Here is a 22,112-nt window from a genome sequence, read left to right on the forward strand (position 1 = left end):
AAACAAACAAACAAACAAAACAGCCAAACTTGATCACATTTCAGCCTTTGTTTTCATTGAATAATTAATTTTAATTCTCCACACTTGACTTGGTCGAACTTAACAGAAAATGGTCATAATGTGAAATGACTCTCAGGCTACTTGGAACAGCTTGATGGATACAGAAATGCCAAGTGACAAAGTAGACTAATGCCTGCTTTAGTCTGTTTTCCTTGATGGGCTCAACAAAATTAATAGTGCCAGACTGCAGTTATATATGACAGCACACAGTTTAGGATTGAAATTATAACTGGATGCATTACCCTCTTTACAAATTTCCCATATTGCTCCTTACTGTTGGCCTCGTTCCTGTATTTTCCTCTACTAAACCTTAAGTCCACTTTCACCCAGAAAAAAGATGCTAAATCCTATAGACAACTCTGAGCTTATGTCCAATGTTGCCTGAGCTTTTTTGAAATTGTGTTCAGAAAGAAGTGTTCACAAAGTCTTCGAGGTATTGTGCAGTAGATATTAGGAAAGGCAGAACCCCTACGAACTAAAACTGAGCCACAACTATTTGTGGGACCTACTATGAGCCAGATGATAGGTCCCATCTCACTTCCCAGAGATGATTATGGAAATTTGTGATATTGACTAAAAATCCCCAGGCACGACAGGACACAGTTGACTCTTTAGGGTTTGTAGGAGGTCCTGCTGCTTGGTGTTCTCATTCACATACACATACTGGTTTCCACCTGCAGGAAATCAGTGTGCATAGGCCAAGGTGGGAAGAATTATGCTCTGGCCAAATCTGGCCCCCAATCTGCACCTATATCTCACAGACACTCAACGATGTTCATCCACTGCTCCCTCTGGGTGTATTTTCCTTTCATAGTAACAAAGCACTGCTTACATTTGTAGCAGTAAAGGATACCAGCGAGACAAATTCTGCAGATCCAATTTTGAAGTGAGGTACCTGTTCAATAAGTTAATGTTGTTACACTCATATGTGTAAGCTACAGATGTCTTTGCCTGCGCTGTCCATCATGGGCACCTGCAACAGGTTCTTATGCATTTCTGTAAAAATTCATGTAAGCCCTAAACTTCCTCTACTAGCTGCAAGGTTGCACTTTTTCAGTGCCCTCTAATTGAATTTTGGGATTCATATTCATACCTTTGAGGCCTCTGGCATCATCCTGTGCTTTAATTTCAAGGCTTCTGCTTATATTCGTAACAGTCCTTTCTATATTCCCTCCTTTTCTTCAATATCAGTATAAGGACAGCTTCCATCCAAAAGAATACATGACAGGTGCCCACATGGTTTAAAAGCACCCCTGACTGGCTGCCCATTTACTTTGGGCCAGGGAGTGTTCATATATAAAAATATATACATTTTTATAGTAATACAGATTTCTCTTTCTATATGTAAATATATAGAAAGAGTACAAATATGCATGAATATTTATACAAAGATACATTTTACATACATATATTTATATATGTACATATAGTGTGTAATTATATGTGTATGAATATATATAAATTGAGTATATGTATCCATATAAATCTATGTATGCAATGACTAAAACTTTCTTTAACAAGAAATAAAGGAATGAACATTAAATGAGAATGGAAAGTAGTAACAGCAAAAGGCAGGTTTGAGGTCCCTGACGTCACGAGGCTGTTGGAAAAACCCCAACATGTTTGGGATGGGGCAAGTTCTTTAGTTCAGCTGGGCACTAAAATGGTGGGGCATGAAAACAGTGGAATGTGCCTGAGGGTTATGAACTTGTTCAGTGAGGCCACCAGGTGCCTTGTGTCACCCCCATCACATGCAAAAGCATAGGCCAATCAAGAGGCCCCACATCCAGCCAGCCCAATGCGATGACTGTGCAGACTTCGAGCTCTGCACATTGCTGCAAGATGCAACACTGCCAGGAAAATGGAAAACCAGAACATGTCAACTTTAGAGGAACACATGCATGGGAACAATAAGGAAAAGACCCTAAGGAATTCCCCAAAAGACCACAGGAACCAGGCAACAGGCTTGTGAATCAGAAACTATATTTTGTGCCGTGTTTTTTCTTACTAATATGAGCTTATTAAAAATGCCTACCTCATTCTTGCACAGCTAATTTTTCCTTTGAACACCCTGACTTTCTCATAACTGGGATTTGTGGATTAATTATTCATCATTGATCACTATGCTATTAATCTCAGGATAGGGTCAGCTGCCACTCCCAACAATGAAAGCTGCACAGAGAATTTGGATCAATGTCTCCATCTGATGTCAGCTAAAATCTCTAATATAACAAATAAAGTTCTGATTAGTCTACAAGGGAGTCCTTGATAAGTATGCAGCCACAAAGTCAGTGAAAGACTATTACAACAGCTTGCAGAAAGAGTATATAGAATATTATTTAAAAGTGAACTCAATACTTTTTTCCATTACTCAAGAGATTTCTTTTTGTCTGGCCTACCAACAGTAAGCACCCCTTCCCTTTCCTCTCAAACTTTTTTGGTTTGCCTTGGATAAACAGGGATAATACAAAGTGAATAAAGGAAGATGAGAAAGTAGCAAGGCACATCATAAAGCTCATAGCAATCCAGAATGCAATAAAATAGAGAGAATACAAAGATTGGATCAGATTAGAATTTATAGACAAAATTATTACGTACATAGAAGGAAGTAAACTGTAATATTCCTTTGTAATCCTGGGCCAGGAAGGAGCAAAGTTTACAGTAATATATTGCTGAAATACTATGGGCAATACCAGGAACTTGGGAGATATGTGAGATGAAAACTTATGAATCATAAGAGGTAGCTATCATCTTTTTGCCAGCATGTACCAACGTGCTTACAATGTATTAGAAAACAGAAGCCCAGGAATCTTCTAGGGCTGTCGTAAATTGTAGGAAAAATGTTTGTACAGATATGAATGTAGACTGAATGTGAATGCACAGGTGCAAAACACCAGAAGAAGGGCTGCAAAATGGCATATGCTGCTGACACCTACAGTAGCAGGTCATCAAGATCCTAGCACACAACTTCCTGCAATTTCTTGTGACAGCCAGCTCTGAAACAGAGGCAGTGACTAAATCCTGATGACTCACAGAGGTGGGACAGGATAAAGAGATTAATTGCTGTCAGCTCCTGGAGGGTATAGCGAGACACAAACAAAACCACCAGCCTAAGGAAAAGGCAGGAAGTGTGGGGAGGGTCCCAAAAACTGCTTTCCTTCTCCTCCACATCATGCCAAACAATCCTGAACAGACTCCCTGGATAAAGGTGCTTTAGTGCCTGAATGCTGGGCAGGCTGCTTAAAAGCATCTCAGTGTTTGTGAGTGTGAGAGACTGAAATTATTTGTGTTTTAAATAAATTAATCTTTCTTCCTGTGAGGTATCCCGTGAATCTACAATGTTGCTACAGTGTTGCAATACCATTTCCTACAGGACAATCTGTTGGTCATTATGTTTTCAGGAGTTTCTGAAAGATATGCATGCTGCAGTAAGAAATCCAACTTTCATTCTTACAATTATAACTCAGAAGATTAAACGCTCTGTCTCAAACGTACAAACCTGTACCCACCCTAATGTACATGATCCCATCAGGGCTGCACCCAAATATGAGGCCATTCCTGCACCCCTCTGGCATGGCAGCTGCCCAGCAGCAGTGCTCCAGTCAATGGTTGTGTTTCCATAGCTGGGACAGGCTGTCTTTGTAGGGTTTTTCTGCTTTCACTGCCCCCTGTGCAAAGAAATTCCTCCCAGAAATGTCTTCTACCAGGCTGGTTCTCTTCTGCCCTTCTGCTGTGCTCAGAAGACACAAGCAGGGCACAAGCAAAGGGCACAGGCAAGGCAAGGGGTTCTTCTTACCAAGCGTTGCCTCCAACAGGATAGGCTAGGGGGAGGAGAGATGGACATGGACTGGTGTGCAGGGATGTTCCAGGAGCCAGGAACTCAGTTTGCTGAGCAAGAAGTGGGGTGCTGCTAGTAATGGGCCCCGGAGGCGACTTGTTCTTCCCATAACTTTCCTCTGAGCTGGAGTCAACTTCTTGCCTCCATGCTTTCATCAGGCAAGGAGAGTCCTTACTTCCCGCCTCGTCTGGCAGCATGAGAGGATCACGGGAGCAAGTGGCATGGGGAACTGTGGGGGGTTAGCCTTGCCCATTTGCTGCCAACCCAGCCAGCCGCTCTCTCATTCCCTCTCCTCAACAGGACAGGGGAAAATATAGGACAAGGAAGTTTATAGGCCAACACAGAGACAGGGAGTTCATTTACCAAGTACTGTCACGGGGAAAGCAGACTCGACTTGGGGGAAAATAATTCAATTTATTGCCAATTAAAATGCATTAGGGGAGTGAGAAACAAAAGACAAAACGAAAACAACTCCACTTTCACCAGGCTCAGCTTCCCCCCTTCACTCCCGCCCCCCGCGGGCCGTGCCGTGCCGTGCTGTGTGTCAGCCCGTGCCAGCCCCTCAGCCCCGCTCCCGCCTCCTGCCCCGTCTCCCTGCGCCAGCGCGGGCCCTGCCCCGGGCTGCGGCCCTTCAGGGACCCGCTGCTCCCGCCGGGGCTCGCCAGGGCCGCAGCTCCTGCAGGACAGAGCCCCCAGCTGCGGCCTGGGGCCCTCCCCGGGCTGCAGGCTGGGGCTCTGCCCCGGCGGGGGCTCGCCAGGGCTGCAGGGGAGCCCTGCTCCGGGCCTGCGGCACCTCCTGCCCTCCTCCTGCTGCGGGCTGGGGCTGCCGCTGCTGCCGCTGCCCCCTGGGCTGCCTCCTCCTCGGCCTGGGCCGCCCGTGGCCCTTGCGGAAACCTGTGTCCCCGCTCCCCGGCGCCCCCGGCTTGGCTGAGGGGCTCAGCTGTGCCCTGCGGGGGGGCGCTGGGGCCGGCTGGGACCGGCTGGGCCCGGACCGGGGCAGCCCCGGCCCACCCACCCCACGAAGGCCGCCCCCAACCCGTACCAGCTGTCAGGGTGAAAGGACAGAATCTGAACTTGCTGCAGGGAAAATGTGGTCTAATCTGGAGTTGAGATTGTTTTTAAAAAATTGTATTTTGCAATACTATTAGGTCACCAATCAAATAAATCAAGGTAGCCCACAAGTAGCAGTTACCCGTCGTTAATCCCCAACAAACAAGTGTTCTCAGGGAATTTTGGCAGGGATCGGTATGAACCCAGTAACTTCTTAACATTCTCATCAACAATCTGGATGCAAACATCAGATCACTGTTAAAACTGATAATTGTGCAAAGACTGACTGCAGTTAAAAAATGAATATGTGAAAGCAGGCCTTATTTTTGGAATAGGGCATTTTATTCACCAAAGCAGAGAATTAACTGCCTGAACAATTTTCCTCATGTGACTCCTCTTCAGAGCACGGTGATGCCCAAGAGATGTTCTTATCTGAGAGCTCAGTTTCCCGAACTATCGGATTAAATATTGTCTCCTGGCAATTGACTCCTTTGTTCCTATTCACGATCAAAAGATACTTATAAATATTGGAAGTACAGAATAGATAAGCCGATTATTTTTTTTTTCTTCTAGGTCATTTTCTGTTCCATAGATATCAGTGAAAATAGTCACATTCACAGAATTACAGAATCATAGAACGGTTTGGGTTGTAAGTGACCTTAAAGATCACCTAGTTCCAACCCCCTGCCATGGGCAGGGACTCCTTCTGCTAGACCACATTGCTCAAAGCCCCATCCAACCTGATGCTGAACACTTCCAGGGATGGCAGATCCACAGCTTCTCTGAGCAACCTGTGCCAGTGCCTCACCACCCTCACAGTAAAGAATTTCTTCCTAATATCCAAATACACCATCTTTTACCATTACCCCTCATCCTGCCACTACCCTGCCTGTTAAAGAGTCCCTCCCCATTTTTCCTGTAGGTTCCCTTTCAGTAATAGAAGGCTGCTGTGTGGTCTCCCTGGAGCCTTCTCTTCTCTAGGCTAAACAAACGTGACTCTCTCAGCCTGTCCTCATATAGGAGGTTCTCCAGCTCCATGATCATCTTCATGACCCTCCTCCGGACCCACTTGAGCTCTTCACTGTACTGACGACATGCAGAGGGAGAAGAGCTGTGTACAGATCCAATAGCCATATGATTTTGCTGAAGGATTCAAACCCAGATTTTTCACCAAGCAGGCAAATTATATGACCAGTAGATAACCGTGTTAAGGCTCATCCAGCCACTACTTCTGTAATACGTTGTCTAGAAAAATACATAAATGTGATCTGGATTAAGGGAGAATAATACTGGACTTTGCCTCCTGGTAATGAGTTCACATTATAAGGAGAGCCAAAGGCATTATTAGCCTTGCTCTCCTACTTCTTTGTCTGCCATCCCACATTATCACTGCTCACCTCTTCACCTACCACAGTATGTTGAGAAACAAATCTCAAAAGCAGAGGAGATAGACGTTGTTCTGCTCCAATATGATCACAAGAACAGTTTGGGCAGTGTAAGGCTGTCATACAGCCACAGGACAGGAGGTCATCCCCACTGGATGAAGTTGGCAAATTTGTCCATGAAGTTTTCTCTTTCTTTCGGTTTGCTTTCTTTCTGGTTTCTTTTCCACATATCAAAAATCAAATTGGCAGCTAGCAGAGAAGATGCTAGCTGACAAAAGCACGTCAAAACATTTTAAAACTTCTACCCAGCTTTCTCTGTTTGTACATATGATCACTTTCTCCGTTCTAGAGAATTTGGTAAATAAAGCATTAACACTCACTAGTTCTTACGTATCTCCAGTGAAAACCAGAATTAAACAGAAATAACAAAAACTCAGAAATCGTGAAGATTTGTCATTGAAAGTTTGCCTTTGAAAAGTTTGCCTTTTCTCATTTTTGGCTTCAAGGAAACAATAGGAACAGGTAACTGATGGATAGAGTTTGACCAATGCAGCTTTACCTATTTAAATGTGTAGATGATGGCAGTGAACCACTCAACTGAAACAGTCCCAAAAGAGAAATGTCATGAGTCTTGTACTAATTTAAAATAACAAATTACATGTAGCTACTAACTTACCCAATTTAATCACAAGAGACTAAACCTGAGCACAAATTGCTGTAGCTATCTACAGCTATACTCAGGATCATCAGTCAAAAATGCATTTCACAGATGCTTGTTGTTTGGTTAACATAATCTCTTATTGACCACCTCACATTGCCAAAGTGTGTTTTCTTTTGATCTACACAACATAAGTACTTTGGATTGTATGTACGCACATGCACATGAAGTTTTCTCTTTCTTCATGCACTCCATGAAAACCTCAGCACATCTATATTCTTTTGTTTGAGATAGGATTAAAGAAATGGTGATCATTAATGAATTCTTCCACAAATGTATTAGAAATACATTTCCTGTTTTTCTTCTATATGTAATTACACTTGTGGTCTCATCTCTGTTAAATCCAAGGAATCTAGCCTGAAACAAAGATCTTATCAAAAGAGTCTCATTGTTAGATATATGCTTCTCTATGGAGGAGCCAGTTTATGCAGACTTCCTTTCTGAATCTGTTTTTCAGAGTGGGGTGGGGCTGGAGTTACAAGTAGGGTCATAATGGAAATTAGGAAATCCAATATCCTTTATCAACTCAGCCTCACCTAGGAGCTGTCATTTCCTTTTTATGAATGTCCCAGTTTCTTGAGCTATACTATAGGAGTAAGAACAATCACCAGCTTCACAGTGGTGTTGCTCAAACTCCATACACACTTGTCAGTATAATAATAAGTATACACTGCCAAGTGCATGTCCTTGTTCAGGTCTACACATCCTTGACAAAAGCATCTGCACAGACATGGCAAAAAAAGATTTGCATGAGGCATTCAGTACTGCAGGGCTTGATAACTGGGCAGGACTGTCCCTATGCTCTATAGGCACAAGCTGAAGACAAGCTACACTGAGGGATCTCAATGCCAATAGTAAGCCTTGCACAGCTCTCAGCCAGACTTGCTTTCATACCCAAATCACTGATCATGTAATAAAACCCAAAAGCCATCATTGTTGCCATTGTTTAGAGACAATACCAAGCTTGGTGGATTATGAAAAGACAGGAGCAGGATTAATGGAGAGTCTGGAAGAGATTGCATTTTTTCCATGACCCATTAACTAATGCTGACGTGCTGATGAATACAACTGGGAAGTGGCCACATCACTGTTCCTATTTCCTTATTCATACGGTAGATATATTTAGCTCTGGACTCAGACCAGTTAGGACCACTGGTTAAGGCAGAACTGGGTAAGCAACAGATATCCCAATATAGCCAAACACAGCTATGTGCCCAGAAATGGAAGAGTTGCTGTCTAGTGAACATGCACCTTGGACCCATGTTATCAGCAGATCTGCACAGGCTTGCAGGAGAGCAATAATCTGAAACCATAGATGTTTGCTGGGAGGCGATTTCAGTTCCACATCTGGCCAGATGCATAATTTAACACCCTGTACAGAGAAAAAGCCAGGTCTGAGATATGTAAAAAATACCACCATTAGAAATGGAAAGGGCATCAAATACATTTAGCTTATCAAAAGATAGGAAACAAAAGTGTTTTGATTATAGAAAATAAGAAAATTAATGCCAGGGAAATATTAGATGCAATAGGGCTCTTCAGTGTGGAGAAGGAATGCGCATCAAAACCCAATGGCTGAAAGGTAAAACCACACCACTGCCTATTAGAAGTTAGTAATTTTTTGTAAGGTAATGAAAGTATAGCAAATTCCCCGCAGGAAATGATGGATTCTACATTTGTCACATCAAAATTTGATGCCATTTGAGTCAAACACAGATAAGTGGAGTCAATATAGGGCTATCAGGGTGAATTCTAATGGTAAAGCAGTATTTTCATATGTGGGTTATGCTGAGCTTGATTAATGATAATAATAAAATTCAATGGAAATGTTTCCCAGTTTCAGGAGTGAATGCCAACTTTCTTTGCAGGCAATATCCCAAACCACAGTTTTAAGAGGTTTACATATTACTTGTGTGTGGGCAGGGGGTATTGCTTTCTGTAATGAAACAGCAGCTTCTTACATGAGGAAGAAAAATGGGTTTCTGAAAAACCTTTTGTCTTGTAGTATTGAAAGCAGAATATTGTACACTACTCCAATGGCACACAACAGTCACTCTGCCCTAGAACAAAGGCATCCAGTGACTATCATGTCAAACACAAAGCAACTAAGCCACAATGCGAGCTCCTATGCAATTTTTTTGTCTCACAATTTATAAATTTAAGTGGCTTGTTCTTCCTTTGTGGTTCATTTTTAGTCATTCAGTTCACCCAGAGTCTCTAACTTGACCTTAAGATTTCTCACCCCTGCAGTAAGGGTGCGGGAACATCATTTTCCCATGGCTCATAGGAGAGAGATGAAGAATGAAAAAGCTGCAGGCGATGCGTATATCTGTCAGATGACAGCAGTGAATGTTTATAAATCTTTATGAATTTAGAATACCCATTTCTTGTTCCATTAGAGAGTGACAATTTAAAGATTTCCGGATTACAACGAGACTAGTGATGTGTATCTGGACCCTGCTGACACACATCTCCTATTACATGGTGGTTGACTGTATATAAAAAAAAATTAACTGCTCAGTATCAACACTTTCTGCAACAGCTGCTGAAGGAAAATCAGTGATGGGTAAAGGACTCTTCTATGATTTCCATCAGAGAATTTAGAAAGTACCCGGATTTCTTCAATGACATGGTGTATATTTTGTTCATGTTATGCAAACACAGATAATATCATTAGAGCTTCACTAGACCTGATAAGAATATGCATCTCTTTTACAGCAAGGACATCTGAGTTTCTCCAACAGAGATTTTTCAGATCTCTTTAACATGGACAGAATGCATTTTTAGGCTTGCTTAGGCCAAAATATTCCCAGTTAATTTCTCCTAGGGGAAATAAATGGCAGAAGTTCATGTCAAACAACTCAGAGATTTACAGTTGAAAGTCTCAAAGGACCAAAATGATGTGCTGGATTTCTGGGTCCACTTGTAATAACCTGGAATGACTTATACGCCGTATTATTGGAATAGTTATGTGTGTGTATATATATTACCGATATGAATGACTAGTAGATGCATTGCATACGTAACCACCAATAGGAATAAAATATATATGTATCCATCATTATGACCAAAATGAGAAATTGGCCAATACTGTTCAGGCTTTTCCAAGTTTTCAATGAGAACCAATAAATACTTCCAGCAAAATTTGCCAAATGAGCTCTGAAATTCATTTTTTATAAAAACTTGTGCTGGAGTTTAAAGCACCAGATGGACTGCAACAGGGAATGATTTAGGGGAAGGTCATTGGTAGCAAAGATTATTATAAAGAGCATAAAGAAGCTGCTATGCAAAATACAGGAGAAGAAAGGAAGAAATGTACAAATGACAACCCAGCAACTACCTTAAATTTATCCTAGCTCAACTCAACTAATTCAAGTTTCATTGAAATGCATCTGCTAATGTTAGGGGTTTTTCTTACTATAAGGAAAGAGATGTCTAAAATTGGAGTTGAAGGATGATCACCATACCTGTGATTTACTTTGCAATTTCTGACTGTCCTGCCATACTCATCTGTTAGGAATATAAACAAGTAGGCATCCTGACAGATACTGTTTCTGCAGTAGAGCTGAGAAGCTATCCTAAAACAAAAGTTGCTTGTTTCCTTTCCTAAGTCATATTTATTTTCATGTTTCAGAAAAAAATATTTCTCAGATGATATAAATCTGACAGTAACACTGCCAGAATATCTATCTCCATAGCTATTGTTGTGAGATCATTGGAGAAAGTCACAATTACCCATAGCTGAGGAGAGAGAGATGAGGGGAAACAAAAGAAAAAAAGGGTCAGGTAAGGGATGGATGAGGTCTGCCTGGCTGAGTTGTCACCTTAATGGAGTAAGTCCATCACAAGAAAAAGGATGCTTTTTGTACTATCAGCCACACTAACTGCTAGTGCATATATCCCAGTGCCCAATTAGTCTATAATACAATTGACATTTCTCAGAGATAAGAAAACATGACTTGGACTTTTTTTAAATATTAAAAACTGGGCAAAGTGAGTGACCTTCAAAGTTTTTTAGGGTCTAATTCCTACTGATTTCAAGCTCAGATACCTTGCACTCAATTTTAGGCATCTAACTGAGGCAGTTCAGCAAAAGAATAGCTGCTGTAGGTACCCTCAACAGGTAAGGAGTTACAGACACTAAGTTGATTAATTTCATCTTCACTTCTCTCCAGTGATTCGAAGGAGCTGCAGGTGACTGGGTTAATTACAGGTTCCCATTTAAAATATCACGTTTAATGTGTCTTAAGGCTGTGAGCCCTGGCCCTTCATTAGGACCTGGAGCAAAACAACCAGCTGAAGTTAGCACCAGCAGCCAAGAACAGAGCCCACACCCTGTATGGATACCCTGACCATTGGATCATCCCCAGTTTTCTGTATAACAGGGGGTGAAAGCCACCAGAGCAAGTCCCTACAGCCCATCAGATGCCTCTCATTCAGGCAATTTACATTTCAGCATAAACTTTTCCCACTGGCAGGTTATGTGCAGGTCTCTGCTGCCATGAAAAACTCTGCTCAAAGGCTGAAAAGGACTAAAAGCTGAAGCTGGTTTTCTTTGTTTCTGAGCTTTCATTAGCCAGATTTTGTGTGAATTAATCTCTGAGGCTGATGATAGCAATTTGGCACCACTGTGAACAGCATGTCCCAGCATCCTGGTACCCACCCTATGCTTCCCCAGATGCTGTTGGCTCCTTTATGCCAGGTGCTATGCTTTCACCAGTTACCTCACCATCCACTGCAGTTTGCCCCTCAGGTTTGATTGCTTACTTTTGCCTGCACCAAGACAGAACGTATATTGTCTTAACCATTTAAAAACAAATAAGGAAGAACTGACAGGCACTACCTGGATGATTGTTTTGCTGGTTATGCAGCATTAGACATCTATCTGCATCAAAGGTCAACAAGGGAGAGGTGTCTCTGTTAGCTGCTATTAGCAGATTTACCATCAACATCAAGTTCCTTGTGAAGGCCTCAGTAGGAGACAATTCACATAAATATCTGTCAGGACATCAAAATGTCTCTTTGAAATAGGTGTAACTGTGTGCATCGGTGTTGCACAGATCCCTCTTCAGACTAATTGCACAAGAGCTTTATTAATCTGTGGTGTTTATGCAGTGCTCTGCAGGACACTAACAGCTGGCTCTCTGTGCTTCTTCCATAAACATGTTTTAGGAGCAGAGGGATTACTGTCACATCAAGTCTGACCCAAGTACAACTGAAGTGCTACTATATAAACTATACATTTTTACACAAATACTGTCATACCAGTCCTGTTTAATATCTTTATCAAGGATCTGGACAAGCGGGTTGAGTGCACCCTCAGGAATTTTGCAGATGACACCAAGATGGGTGGGAGTGTTGATCTGCTTGTGTAGGAAGGCTCTGCAAAGGGATCTGAACAGGCTGGACTGTTGGCCCAAGGCCAGTTGTATGAGGCTCAACAAGGAGAAGGGCTGAGTGCTGCACTTGGGTCACAACAACCCCACGCAATGCTACAGGCTTGGGCAAGAGTAAGCTGGAAAGCTGCCTGGCAGAAAAGGACCTGGGGGTCCTGGTTTACAGAGGCTGAACATGATCCAGCAGTGTGCCCAGATGGCCAAGAAGGCCAACAGCATCCTGGCTTGTATCTGAAATAGTGTGGCCAGCAGGGAAGTCATTCTTCTGCTGTACTAGGCACTGGTGAGGCTGTACCTCAAATATTGGGTTCAGGTTTGGGCTCCCCACTACAAGACAGACACTGAGGTGCTGGAATGTGTCCAGAGATGGGCAACAGGGCTGGTAAAGGGTCTGGAGCACAAGTCTTATGAAAAGCAGCTTAGGGAACTGGGGTTATTTTAGCCTGGAGAAGAGGAGGTAAGGGGAGACCTTGGATGCATCATCAAATTAAAGATTCCAGTTGCCATTGGTGGCCATCCAAAAAGAGTTTCCCATCAGTGATGTTATCCATCTTTCTTCACTCTTTCTAGGATGTGGTGTATTTTCTCTGCATCATGATGCATGGTAATCAGGGTTCTTTGTCTGTTGTTCTGAGTTCATTTTAGCAATTGAATTAGGTCATTCTGTTGCAACAGTTTTCTTACCAATATGCGATTCATCCCTATAGGGGTAGGCAATAAAGCTTGATACAATTTATAGTTAGATTGTAGCAACTGATGGTGACAGGACCTGAATAGTTAAAGTCACATCCCGTAATTCTGGTAAAATACAGATATTTAAGTGATTTTGTCTCTACAGTAGTGTTGTCTATGAATACAGAATCACAGAGTTTTCACAGAAATACATCCTTTTCCAACACAGTTGGATATCGCTCCTGGAAAGGCAAAACCCCACGTCTCAGCAGGGCTTTTTCCAGACAGGTTATCTCTTAGTAACTCAACTTGTTTAACTGTTCAAAGACAGAAATCCCTTTTCCCACTCAGAATTTCTCTGTTCTGTCTCTTTAAATGCAATTGAGTAAAACATTAAAAGCCTTTTTGGCCCACTTGGCCTGGTCTGGAGTAGACTGCAATAAGTACCATGTTCTGCAAAACCCCATAATATAATAATAAACCACCTATAACAGAGTCGTAGGGTGTACTGGCTCCAGTGACTGATGTGTTTTTAATTCCTGTATTAGGGTTTTGACTGCCTTTTCATGTTCTTAGCTCCATTTCCAGTTTTCCTTTTCAGAAAAGTGAGTACAATGGGTGAACAATGATAGAAAATCCAGGTATATGTTTCTTCCAGTACCCTAAAGTACCTATAAGCTGTAATTCTTTCCTAGACTGGAGCATCTGCAATTGTTCTATTTTACTCTAAGTTGTTCTATTTTACACACTACCTGCAGTCCACCAAGTACCTAAAATTTTTACTTCTCTACTTAGTCCCTGACACTTTTTTAGGTGAAGCTTCAACTTCTGCTTTATATAGCACCTGGCACACTGCTGCTGCCACTTCTCCCACTTTTTCAGAGGAGGTCCCTCCAAATAGAATATCATCCATATATTGGTACAGTTGAATATCCTGAGGAAGTGAGACTGTTTGTAAAAGTTCAGCAAGCACAGCATGAGCAATCATCCGTGAATGTTTATACCCCTGTGGGAGTCAGTTGAAGGTGTATTGTATACCATCCCAAAGAAAAGCAAATTTCTCTTTATCCTACTTCTGCAAGGGGACCATAAAGAATGTATCTCTGGCATTGACATCTAGCACTGCCATCCATGTGCAGCTCTTGTGCTGTGGTTGTTGCAGTTGCAATATTGAGTATTGCTGCTGTTAGTGGAGCTGTGTTGGCGTTTAGACACCAATAATCAATTGCCAGATGCAATCTCGCCTCCAGCTTCCAGACTGGCCAGGTGGGTGAATTGTATGGGGAGTGGGTTCTGGAAATAATGTGCCATTTTTCTAAGTCTGCTATTACATCAGAAATTCCATTTTCTTCCACAGCAGAAATTGGATACTGTGGTACATTGGTAATTTTCGACTAGGGGAATGCAGGGGCTGTGTGGAGTAAACACACTGTAGTGTCCCAGTTTCTACCAGGGTTGGGGTCAGTATTTGTACCAAAGAATCACAAGCTCCAATCTGGCAAATGCCAGTTTTGTCCAGTCAAAACATCAAACCCCAAAATATTTTCATTGTGCTTTTTAATCACAAAGTGAGTAGACGACACGCACTTGTCACCCAGGTACCATAAATTAATTTTCACAGTTTGGCAAATAACACTTGCTCTCTCTACTCTGGTGACTTTAGCTCTGCCATCTGGGTCACATACCCCGTTTCTTGGCATCTTGTTGTGTTAATATTGAAATTTGGGCTCCCATACCTGATAGAAATTTCACCAGGTGTCATGAAGAACCAGCCAACGGCAATCAGAATGTATTCTGCTTTAATGATGGGATCTAGTCTCATATTCCAAGGAATCTGAGGGGAACAAGGGGTCATTTCCCTCATTATAATCATCAGTATCACCCCAAATATCACCATCCCAATCCTCTGGGGACACTGCTAGTTTCCTAATTTGCATGAGGTTAGGAGGATGCAGGGCCTGCATGAACATCATCTCAATCTTTTCTTCCAGCTTTTGTGTTTTCTGCTTTCCTACCTGTAACTGCTTCTCTAGCTGTTCAGTTAGCAGTAACAGAAATAACTCATCTGCTTTCCTGCCTTCTATTTCTTCTCTCAGATCTTGTCACTTTCTATTATGTTTTTTCCTATCTTGACAGGTGGCTTCTAGGCATGGGCCTAACATCTTACAAATAATTAATTTTCCTTTACCATTTTTAGTATTTCCTCTCATTAATTTTAATTGTTTCTCAGCAGCAGCCCAGTCATGACAGTGGTCACAAGCCCATTCTTCTGAGAATTTGGGACTCAGGCTTATTCCATGCTTCCATAAGTAATCAGCGATACCACTTGCCATACTGCCAACTTTGCCAATTTGTCATGAATTGGTGATTTAGATAGCCTAACGAACCACTGTCAAGGGTATTGGCAAAAGTGGTTTTAATACGATGTAAAAGTGCAACTTAACAGAGTTTAATGGCAGGGTTCCCTCTATTACTGTACAGCACAATCATCTGAACATTGATTCAAAACTACTAAGTTTAAATCAAAGTTACCAAGACAAAATCAGAGTTACCATACTACAAGGTTATGCACAATATAAGTCACTTACCAAAGATCTGCTGTAGGTAAAAGGTCTCTTTGCCTCGAGGAGCAACCTTGGCAGGTTTCCCAGCTCAAGGGGAGATCACTGGCATGCAGCCACACTGCTTAGCTGGGAGAGGACAGAGAAGGCTCACTTATGCTGCCGTATTTATGGAATAAAGTAGTTGACTCATAGTCAAATTACATGAGATGGGAAAGGTATGCATGAGACTCCTTGTACTCACAACTTTCTTTGTTCCTTGATAAATGAGTCTTGGACAAGCCACCTGCTATTCATGTGTTAATTGCATGATCAGTGTTCCAATCTCATATGCATCAGTACTCACTGTGTCTCTGCTCCTTTGTGGGTTTTCAGAGAACAGATTGAAACTGGAGGAGTTCTAGGTCCATTCACAGCTTAGGCCTTTACCTCCTTTGGAGCCTGTACCAAACTCCCACTAGTTTGGTTAAGGGGTCAAGCACATCCATCACACAGGCTGCCCAGGGAAGTGATTGAGTCACCACCCCTGGAGGTGTTTAAAAGACATGGAGATGTGGCACTCAGGGACATGGTTTAGTGGTGGACTTAGCAGTGCTGGGTTAATGGTTAAACTCCTTGAGCTTACAGGTCTTCACCTATCTTATCTAGGAAGATATCAATTTTTAGATAGTCTTTAGTAAATGTAGCATCTTCGATAGCAGTGACAAAAATTGTTCATTATGTCAAAATCTGGAGTAGAAAAGCAGCCCAAATTTCCCTATTCTCTTCATGGCACAGCAAATTACCCAACAATTGCCAAAGTGGAAGACGGAGGCTAACTTCCCTCTGCTGCCTCTCAAAGATGAGTTATTAAGAGTTATATGAGTGAATATTCCACTGCCATAGAATATTTCACTGAACATGTTAACAAAAGGGAGTCAGACCCTCCTTCAGACAGACACCTCTGTCTATAACTGCTTTCTTCTTTTTCTTTGTTACCTTGCTGTATTTCTTTCTTCACTATACAGTTCTCATGTATTCACCTGACCTGTCTGACTGTATTGGAAATGACAAGATGTCTCCACAGCATTTCTCACAGATTTGCCTGACGTAGTAAAACTAATGTACTATTTTACATCAATTACCTTCATATTTGTCTGAAAACTGCAGAGAAAAGATCTTTATTCTATATGAAGATCCCTCCCACTGCTAGCAAATCTTTCCCATGGCCCATGCTACAGTGAGAGATGGTGTTAATGGCACGCTTCTGGCTGTGAAACACTATTACATATTGTCTCCAGTAACCCCTGTGGTCTAATTCCAATTGCTTACTTTTTGTTCCCATTGTTTAATAGGTTTTCTAGTATTGGGATGGGAGGTGGGGGTGTTCAGTCCAGCTGTGAAAATCCTTTAGTGAGCCTTCCCAACCATTTTTAGAGTTAAACTGTTCTTCTGAGATTCATGAAAAAGGGTTTCTGCATGGGGCAACTGACAGTAAGAATCACTGACAGCACAATGGTCTCAGGCACAAGTTATCTATGAGTCCCTTCAGCCCTTGAGACAGTTATCTACTGCACAGGTTTCTCCAGCAAGCACTGAAAGAGTAATCAGTGCCTTGCACAGGTAGAAAAAGCAAAGCTGTTGTGATGTCCCTAATTCTCAGTTGCTCTAAGTTCAGAGAAGTGTAAGCTCCAGTGTGCCATCCTCTTTTGCCTATAGGACCCTGTGTAGTGCTACTGACTTCAATCATCATGACACCTGTGCTCAATATTAAGTATTTAAAACACTACAGACATAGTTACATTTGGTCTAGCTGAGCCCTGTGGCAGCCCTCACAGTGCTGTGCTTTGCTGTTGAGCAGGGCTTACACAGCATCTAGGCTGGCTCTCCAACCTTCTCCCCCGCACACCAGTAGGCTGGGGGTGAGCAAGATCTTGGGAGGGGACATAGCCAGGACAGCCAGCCCAAAGTGACCAATGGGATATTCCATACCATATGATGTCTTCTCAGATATAAAAGCTAAGAGAAAGGAGGAGGAAGAGGGGACATTTGTTATTTATGACATTTGTTTTCCAGAGCAACTGCTACATGTACTGAAGCCCTGCTTCCCGGGAAGTGGCCAAACATCACCTGCTGATGGGAAGTAGAGAATAACATCTTTCATTTTCCTTCACTTCTGCGTGTGCAACTTTTGCTATTGCTTCTTTAAACTGTGTTTATCTTGACTCACAAGTTGTTTTGGTTTTCCATCTTATTTTCTCCCCTCCTGTAATGCTGAGGGGAGCGATAGAGGAGCTTGGCAGGCACTTGGTATCTAGCCAAGGTCAACCCAGCACAATATTTCAAACAGGAGGAAAAGGAGTTTGCCCATAATGAAACCCTGCTCAGAGAAGGATTCTTTTAGGTTTTTTGAAGTATAAACAGATTTGACATGAGTTGTTTCCAACATATGAACTTCATGAACATGTGAACCATGTTTCCAGCACTGAAAGCTTCCTGCCATGAGGACCCATCTCTTTAAACTTTACTCTGAAAAATAATATTCAAGGTTTCCAAGTAACTGCAGCAGGCAGTGGCAATGAGTTGAGAAATGGAGGGAGAAAGATGAGGATGGAACATGTATCTCCATCAGAGTATGCAGTGATATGTTAGAAAGCCTTGAGCTGGCTCTGAACATGATGATGCGACCCTCATCAGAGCTTCATGCTGTAAAAAAAAAGTCAGGTGAGAGACACAGAAAGCTGAATATCTGTGCTAGTTCTCTCCTCTGACTGATTAGCCCTGTAATTAACTAGCCTTGTTGCAGTATTTGTCCTGATGGAACAGGCACCTGTGGTTCTGGAGTCAACAAGTTTGGCACTAGATTGCCACAATGTTTTGGGTTCACACTGAGACCCAGGTCACATGTTTACCATACTGTTGCAACACTCCAAATTATCAAGCTGCAACAAGGTCTTTTACCATCTCATACCAACACACTCTTCATGCCAGTCCCTCTGCTGCCTTCTCCTCACCTCATCCAGGGCCCACCCTCTCTTCTCTTACTTTCTCCACTTCTTCCTCGGCTGCTCCCTCTTCATTGGCTCTCAACCACTTAGAACCAGCCACAGCTGCACCTTATCTACATCAGCCAACCCACCACGCCTGAAGCCAGCCCACAGCTGTATATTATCAATGCTAATTAACCCAGCTTCATTCCTCTACACCATACTTTCTATACTCTAATGCCCTATAGATCTGAATGAAGCCAGGAATAAGGACCATCAGGGTAATGGGGCCCTTATGACTCCAGTCACAAAGTGTGAACATCTCTGAACTCTCTATTTCAAAGTATTAAACTTGCATTAGTCCAGTTTTCCACAGTTTTCACTGGATATTTGATTCAGACCTCTTCTTCTCATTGCAAGGAGCATTTTCTTGCTGCAAGGGCTACAGCAGGTTCCTGGTAGCATCAGGATAGTCTGAGAAGTTCCAACATTATGCAATGCACTAAAGAAAGAAAAAGAAAAAACGTGAAAATTTTCTGAAAAACAGAGGATTGTTTTGTGTTCCGGGAAGAGTTTTCAACAACAAAGACTCAACCTCTGGCTTCAGGATGGATAGCCTGAATTGAAAGATCCAGTGTTGTAATAAAAAATTCTTATTTTCTCCTGTAGAGTGATAATTAATGAGGAAGATGCCCAAAAAGTGTGGAGTTATGTAAACTCCCTCATCAGATCCATCTTCCATCAATGCCTGTCACTGCTGACAATGCCCATGTCAGCCAGGATGTACCTGAGACAGCTGTCCTAAAATTCACCAGATTGATGCACCAGTGTTTCCCCTGCAAGATCTTTTCCATGATGGAAATACCATCTGCAAAAATTTCAGTGAAAAGCAGCATTAAAAGGCAAATCCTGCAGGATCTAAAGTTGCTTGGGAATTCTGTTTATACTCATATTCCTACAGGTACTACAACAAGCAAGCAGAAATAATAGGCAGCAAAGTGCACACATCTCCCAAAGGAACACTCCTCTCCTCCAGGATCTTACAACTCCAGCAAACTCATATCTTTAACAGACGGAATATGTTGACCAAGTGTCTTTGCACCTATTCATGGCTTCAGGAAGTAGGCAACAAAGTGTTCAGAAGGAGGCAAGATCAAGTGAGATGTAGAATATAAAATGGTGCAAGCTAGATGAACTTAGCTAGCGGCAGTGATAGTCATGTAGGAGTCCCCAGTGACTGGAAAAAGGGAAATATTGCAGCCATTTTTAAAAAGGGCAGAAAAGAGGACCCTGGGGACTGCTGACCTGTCAGCCTCACCTCTGTGCTTGAGAAGATCATAGAATAGATCCTTCTAGAAGCTATGTTAAGGCACATGGAGGAGAGGCAGGTGATTTGAGACAGCCAGTATGGCTTCAGCAAGGGAAAGTCTGTCCTGACCAACCTAGTATCCTTCTGTGATGGAGTGACTACATCAGTACACAAGAGAAGAGCTACAGATATCATCTGGACTTCTGTAAGGTCTTTGACATGGTCCTCCACAATATTCTTCACTCTGAATTGGACAGATACAGATTTGAGGGGTGGACTGTTTGGTGGATGAGGAATTGGTTGGATAGTCCCATCCAGAGGGTAGTGGTCAATGGCACAACGTCCAGATGGAGATCAGTGACAAGTGGTTGGTATTGGGAACAGTACTGTTTAATATCTTCATCAATGACACAGGCAGTGGGATCAAGTGCACCCTCAGCAAGTTTGTGGACAACACAAAGCTGAATAATGTGGTCGACACACCTGAGGGACAGGATGCCATACAGAGGGACCTGGATAAGCTTGAAGAAGGCTCATGTGAGCCTCAAGAAGTTCCACAGGGCCAAGTGCAAGGTCCTGCACCTGGGTCAGGGCAACCTCTGGTACCAATAGAGGCTGGAGGATGAAAGGATTGAGAGCAGCCCTGAAAAGAAGGACTTGGGGAAAGTGGTGGGTGAAAAATTGGACATGAGCCAACAATGTGCACTTGCAGCCCAGAAAGCCAATCATATCCTGGGCTTGGTCCAAAGAAGTGTGGCCAGCAGGTTGAGGGAGGTGACTCTCTCCCTCTACTCTGCTCTGGTGAGACCCCACCTGGAGTACTACGTCCAGCTCTGGAGCCCTCAGTACAGAAAAAACATGGAACTCTTGGAGCGAGTCCAGAGGAGTGCCACAAAAATGATCAAAGGGATGGAACACCTCTGCTGTGAGGAAAGGCTGAGAGAGTTTGTGTTGTTCAGCCTGGAGAAGAGAAGGCTCTGAGGGTACACATCCTTGTGGCCTTTCTAAATATTGAAAGTGGGCTTATAAGATGGGGACAGACTTTTTAGCAGGGTCTGTACTGATAAGACAAGGGGTAATGGTTTTAAATTAACAGATGGTAGATTTAGACTAGGTATAAGGAAGGAATTCTTTACGATGAGGGTGGTGAAACACTAGACCGGGTTGCCCAGAGAGGTGGCAGATGCCCCATCCCTGGAATCATTCAAGGTCAGGTTGGACAACCGGGCTTTGAGCAACCTCATCTAGTTGAAGGTGTCTGTTGTGGTTTAAACCCAGCCAGTAATTAAGTGCCACACAGCCGCTCTCTTACTCACTCCTCCCTCACTCAGGGGGATGGGGAGGAGAATCAGAAAGGAATATAAAACTCGAGAGGTGAGATATGAACAGTTTAATAATTGAAATAAAATAAAAACACAAGAACAACAACTACAATACTAACAATAACTACATCAACTTAAACAGTTATAATGGAAAGGAGGGAGAAGGGCAGAAGGATGAGATCCAAAGAGAAGGGAGAAAAGAAAACCAGTGATGCACAATACAACTGCTCACCACTCGCTGACTGATGCCCAGCCAGTACCTGAGCAATAACGCCCAGCCCCAGCCAACCCCACTACCAGTTCATACACGAGCATGGCATCCCATGATATGGAATACCCCTTTGGCTAGTTCAGGTCAGCTGATCTAGCTGAGTCCCCTCCCAATTTCTTGTGCGCTTCCAGCCCTCCTGCCAGCACAACCTAAGAAACCAAAAAGTCCCCGACCACTCTGTTTCCACCCTACATCCAACACACAGCACTGCACTAGCCACCAAGAAGAAAATTAACTCTATCCCATCTGAAACCAGGACAGTGTCCTTGGTCATTGCAGGGCAGGGTGGACTAGCTGACGTTTAAAGATCCCTTCTAACCCAAACCATTCTACAATTCTATGGTTCTGTGCCAATGTGAAGAGGAACTGTCAGTTCAGTCCTTACTCCAGGCTTGAGGCCTTGGACTGTGTTATTTCCACCCTTTCCTGTTCCCTCAAAGCTCCTAGGTAGTTTCAGTTTCTCAGAAACACTTCAGTGGGCCCTGAGCCCAAGTTATCATAAGCCCCACATTCCTCTACGCATTGGGTACCCCAGGCGAATTCCCTATAAACATATAGCAAGGC

Source organism: Falco biarmicus, chromosome 3, assembly GCF_023638135.1.
Source record: "Falco biarmicus isolate bFalBia1 chromosome 3, bFalBia1.pri, whole genome shotgun sequence".
Taxonomy (NCBI): domain Eukaryota; kingdom Metazoa; phylum Chordata; class Aves; order Falconiformes; family Falconidae; genus Falco; species Falco biarmicus.